The sequence below is a fragment of the Rhinoderma darwinii genome, chromosome 6 (genome assembly GCF_050947455.1).
Source record: "Rhinoderma darwinii isolate aRhiDar2 chromosome 6, aRhiDar2.hap1, whole genome shotgun sequence".
NCBI classification, from domain to species: Eukaryota; Metazoa; Chordata; class Amphibia; order Anura; family Rhinodermatidae; genus Rhinoderma; species Rhinoderma darwinii.
The window spans coordinates 119,398,955-119,404,624 of NC_134692.1; the positions used below are offsets into that span (position 1 = coordinate 119,398,955).

A 5,670-nucleotide genomic window follows, 5' to 3' on the forward strand; every position below is an offset into this window, starting at 1 on the left:
TTCCACCTCCTCTTCCCCACTAAACCGGGTCCCCTTAGTAAGGGTCCGGTGGCCCCTCATAAAAGGGGGAGTACTGTTAGGGATCTGCCAGGTACTTCATCTAGCTACACTCCTGGGATTAATCAATCCACACCTGAGGCCAGACCTGTTCGACTGACACCTTCTCCCACCAACCAGGGTGGCAGGCTCAGGAGTGGGAGAGCCTATCGCGGCCTGGTCTCTCGGAGTTAGCTCCGCCCCCTGCCCTTTATTACCTGCCCTGTGCTCTCCCTCAGTGCTTGTAATTCTTTTGGATTCCTGGCCCCACTGCTGCTTGCTCCAGCCTGCTTCTGCCGTGCTTCTGCCTTGCTGCAGTTCTGCTTGACCTGCTTTGCTTGCCCTGGCTTGCTTCTGTCTCCAAGCCCGCTCGGGTGTACTCACTTCGTCCTGGTCCTGACTGTTCGTTCGCCGCCCCGTTTCCTCGTGGCGTTCCGTGGCTACTGCCCCTTCCCTTGCGTGTTCCCTGTTTGTCTTCCTGTGCACTTAGCCAGCGTAGGGACCGCCGCCCAGTTGTACCTCGTCGCCTAGGGCGGGTCGTTGCAAGTAGGCAGGGACAGGGCGGTGGGTAGATTAGGGCTCACTTTCCCTTCACCTCCTTCCTGCCATTACAAAAACGTAGAAATTATAAATTTTTACAAGGAATAAAGAAGAAAATGTACCCCAAGATTTGTAAAGCAATTTCTCCTGATTACGGCAATACCCCATATATGGTAATAAACGGCTGTTTAGACACACGGCAGGGCTCAGAATGGAAGGAGTGCTATTTGGCTTTTGGAGCTCAAGTTTGCTGGATTGGTTTTCGGGTGTCATGTCGCATTTGCAAAGCCCCTGAGGGACCAAAACAGTGGTCACCCCCCAGAAGTGACCCCATTTGGGAAACTACAGCCCTAAAAATAATTTATCTATGGGTATAGTGAGCATTTTGATCCCATAGGTCTTTTGCTGAATTTAGTGTAATTAGGCAGTGAAAACTTCCATTGTTTTTTAATTACTTTTTTTTACAGCGCTCACCGTGCATTATAAATGACATATTTAATTTATTCTGTGGGTCGATCTGATTATGGCGATACCATATGTACATAGGTTTTTTATGTTTTACTGTGTTTGCACGATAAAATCACGGTTTTAAAAAAATTATTTCGTTTTTGTATTGCCATATTCTAAGAGCCACAACTTTTTTATGTTTCCATCAAGGAAGTTGTGTGAGGGCTTGTTTTCTGCGAAACAAACTGTAGTTTTTATTGATACCATGTTTGGGAACATGTGACCTTTTGATCCCTGTTTATTCAATTTTTTGGGAGCTGAAGTGACTAAAAATAGCGATTCTGGTATTGTTTTTTTATTATTTTTTTATGGTGGTCACCGTGCGGGATAAATGACATTATATTTTTATAGTTCAGGCCGTTACGGACATAGCGATACCAATTATGCATAGTTTATTTTTTTTTCTAACATTAAAGGATTTTTTAATGGAAAAAGGGCGATTTTTAATTTTATTATTTTGAAATGTAACTTTTTTACTTTTGTAACATTTTGTAACTTTTTTTTTTTAGTCCCACTAGTAACTTGATGATCCAATTGTTGGATCGTTGTTATAATACCCTGCAATACTTATGTATTGCAGGGTATTATACCTGTCAGTTTGAGGGCATGTTCACACGCACTGTTTTCAGACGTAATTCGGGCGTTTTACGCCTCAAATTACGCCTGAAAAACACCTCTAAAACGCCTACAAACATCTGCCCATTGCTTGTAATGGGTTTTACGATGTTCTGTTCCCACGAGCCTTTATTTTATGCGTCGCTGTCAAAATACGGAGCGTAAAATGACGGCTCGTCAAAAGAAGTGCAGGACACTTCTTTGGATGTTTTTGGAGGCGTTTTTCATTGATTCCATTGAAAAACAGCTCCAAAAATGGTCGTAAAATACACGCCAAAAACGGGAGTTGCTAAAATAACGTCTGAAAATCAAGAGCTGTTTTCGCCTGAAAACAGTTCCGTATTTTCAGACGTTTTTGGTCACTGCGTGTGAACATACCCTGACACTGACAGGACCTAATCGCCTTCCATAGATGGCAGACCGGAGGCCTTTGTTAGGCTTCCGGATGCCATAGCAACAATCGGTCCCCGCAATCGCTCCGCGTCTTGCTGATGTTGTTATAACAACTTAAATGCGGTGGTCGCTATTGTCCGCTGCATTTAAGGTGTTAATCGGCGGGGATCACACAACCCGATGTTTTCCCCCCAGTACTAAGGCTCCTAGTAGCAGCCCGTACTGGGAGATGCCGGGCATAAGGGAATGGCTGTGTGCTCTGTTAGGAGCACACGTAGATTAATGGGCTGCAGGCACAAGGACCAGTGCTGCAGCCCGTTAATCTCTTGTTTTTTTGTGGGACGATTTGTAGTTTTTAATGTCACAATTTAAAGTACTATATACTAGGAAACTGAAACAAAATTCTTTGTGGAGTGGAATTGTTTTTTGGGTTTTGTTGTCATGACATACACCGTGCGGTAACGGCAATACCAAATTTATATAGTTTTGTCTATGATGTACTACTTTTACAAACAAAAAACTATTTGTATTTTGTATCGCCATATTCTGAGACCCATAACTATTTTATTTTTCCTTCGATGGAGCGGTATGAGGGCTTGTTTTTTTGCGGGCAAGCTGTAGTTTTAATTCGTACCAAGGGTACATACGACTTTTTGATCCCTTCTTATTCAGGCAATACCAATTATGTTTGCTTTTGTATTTTTTACTTTAGGGGGGAAATGGGAAAAGTTTTATTTTTTAGCTATTAAGATTTTTCTTACTTTTTTGTACATTATTATTATTATTATTATTATTTTATTTAAAACAAGGTATTATTTGATCGCTGGTACAATACACTGCAATACGTATGTGACACCATTATTGCTGACCCCAGACCAGACTCTTAAATAAAATTAAACCCCAGAAACCTTTATTAAGTGCAAACCTCCAACCAGGCACCTCAATGCCGACCCAAGTTCAGACTCCTTAATTGTAGACTATAGGCCAGACCCCTTAATTAGTTGCAGATCGTTCACTGCCTGAATGCGGAGATATGCCTTTAATGTTTAAGATGGGAGTAACCCTTTAATAAAATCAGACCTCCAACCAGAGCCCTTGCTTAATTGCAGACCCCACACCCTTAAATCAAATAAGTCCCTAGACCCCTTAATTAATTGCAGACTCCAGACCAGACCCCTCAGTATAATGCCCCTATAGCTGCCCCATACAGTATAATGCTCTCTTAGATGTACCCATAGAGTACAATGACCACACAGATGCCCCTATACAGTATAATGCCCCATAGCTGCTCCCATAGAGCATAATGCCCCCATAGTAGACCCCATACAGTATGATGTCCCCATAGCTGCTCTTATACAGTATAATGCCCCATAGCTGCCCCATACAGTGTAATGCCCCTATAGATTCCCCCATACAGTATAATGCCCCATCGCTGCCCCCATACAGTATAATGCCCCCGAGCTGCCCCATACAGAATAATGCCCCATAGTTGACCCATACTGTATAATGACTCCATAGCTTCTCTTATACAGTATAATGCCCCATACAGTATAATGCCCCTACAGCTGCTCCATACATTATAATGCCCTTATAGATTCCCCTATACAGTATAATGCCCCCATAGCTAGCCACCATACACTATAATGCCCACTTAGCTGTCACCATACACTATAATGCCCCCACAGCTTCCCCATACAGTATAATGCCCCTGTAGCTTCCCCCATACAATATAATGCTCCCATAGCTGTCCCATACAGTATAATACCCCTGTAGCTTCCCCATACAGTATAATGCGCCATAGCTGCCCCCCAACAGTATAATGCCCCCTTAGCTGTCCCAGTGCCCACATATAAAGTGCCAGTGCCCATGTAGATAGCGCCACAGTGTCCCCTGTAGATAGTGCCACACATCCCTTAAAGATAGTGCCACCACCCCTGTAGATAGCGATACCCCCCCTTCCCCTGTAACTATTGGGAAACCCCCTCTAGGGGCGGAATCCCCAGCCAGAGCGTCCGCAACGCCATGGCTGGGGATTCCGCTCCAGGTGGAGCCACTAACTAACTTACTTATGGACAATGACGTCAATGGCTTCCCCAGGCTCAGCTCATACAGTATCGCTGTGCCAGGGGAGTCCTCTGTGCTAAGGCTAAAGCAAGCAGCTGATGGTTCCTGAGGACGCAGATACGGTTGACACCGGGAGTCATATCACCGGCCGCCTGGGACAGCGGTACACTGCCTGAAATCTGTGACTGTCCCGATGAATCTGGGGGGGTATGTACAATTGGGTGTCATCAGAGTAGAGATGGTACTGGAAGTCAAATCTTCTGATGGTTTGTCCAATAGGGGCTCTGTAGAGAGAAAATGCACTCCGCTCGCAAAAATAAAAAACCCTTTTTTCTTGAAATCAGCCTCGTATTTTTCAGCCTGAACATATGGCGTATAAACATAGCCTTAAAGGGGTTGTCCAGGAGATTAAAAAATTATCCTAACAGCAGAAAATGTGATCGACCACTCCAGTGCCAGCGCTCCCTTGGTCCCTACCGGTTTCTGTTCACTTTGCTGCAGCGATGACATGCCGTACATCCATGTGACTGCTGCAGCCAATCACTGGCCTCATTGGTGATGCTTGCATGTAGGGCATGAGTGCGCCTCAGCAAAGTAAACAAACATTGGTGGAGCCCGCTGAAGCGTGGAGGGAATTAAAGGGTATGTTCACACGGCCTATATACGGATGTAATTCGGGCGTATTTGCCCCGAATTACGTCTGAAAATAGCGCCTCAATAGCGTTGACAAACATCTGCCCATTGAAAGCAATGGACAGACGTTTGTCTGTTCACACGAGGCGTAATTTACGCGCCGCTGTCAAATGACGGCGCGTAAATAGACGCCCGCGTCAAAGAAGTGACCTGTCACTTCTTTGGCCGTAATTGGAGCCGTTATTCATTGACTTCAATGAATAGCAGCGCCAATTACGTCCGTAATGGACGCGGCGTTCAAGCGCCTGCACATGCCGTTACGGCTGAAATTACGGGGATGTTTTCAGGCTGAAACATCCCCGTAATTTCAGCCGTAACGGACGCCCTCGTGTGAACATACCCTAATGGTTATGTGTTTTTTTTATCACATTTCCAGCTATTTGTCTCATTTTCTTTAAACTCCTGCACAACCCCTTTATGGGGGGGATTTGTGTAAACTAGGGCAAAGGAAACACAACCAATCAGAATCCACCTTTCCTTTTCAAAAGCCCTTTGGAAAATGCAAGCAGCAGCTTGATTGGTTGCCATGGGCAACTACTCCACTTTTCCGTTTGCCCCCATTAACATGTGTCGTATCAGGGAATTTCCAATAAATGGGCTCCAAAGTTGGAGAAACGGTGACAGCTCACGTTATTATTAGTTTAATTTCCTGTTAAACTTTGTTCACATTTGAACGTTTTCCACACTGTTTTCTTGGGTGTGATGACTGGGAGGCGGGTATAGTAACCATCCATTACATTCCTGTATAGCAGCCGATTGTCTCCCAGGGAACGGCTAACAGGGAAGATTTCCGGGAGAAGCTGCGTGCGTGTGACTGTAAGG

The 5,670-nt window shown here is 44.8% G+C and overlaps 1 protein-coding gene across 2 annotated transcripts in view; it reads left to right on the forward strand.

Annotated features, from left to right (window-relative positions):
• The first annotated feature begins 5,345 nt into the window (after positions 1-5,345).
• Positions 5,346-5,670, forward strand: part of TMC5 (transmembrane channel like 5) — a 96,357-nt gene continuing 96,032 nt past the window's right edge. For both annotated transcript variants that reach the window (XM_075830183.1, XM_075830184.1), the window contains exon 1: positions 5,346-5,670. This exon is cut by the window's right edge and continues 165 nt beyond it. The gene's annotated coding sequence lies outside the window, so the exon portion shown is untranslated.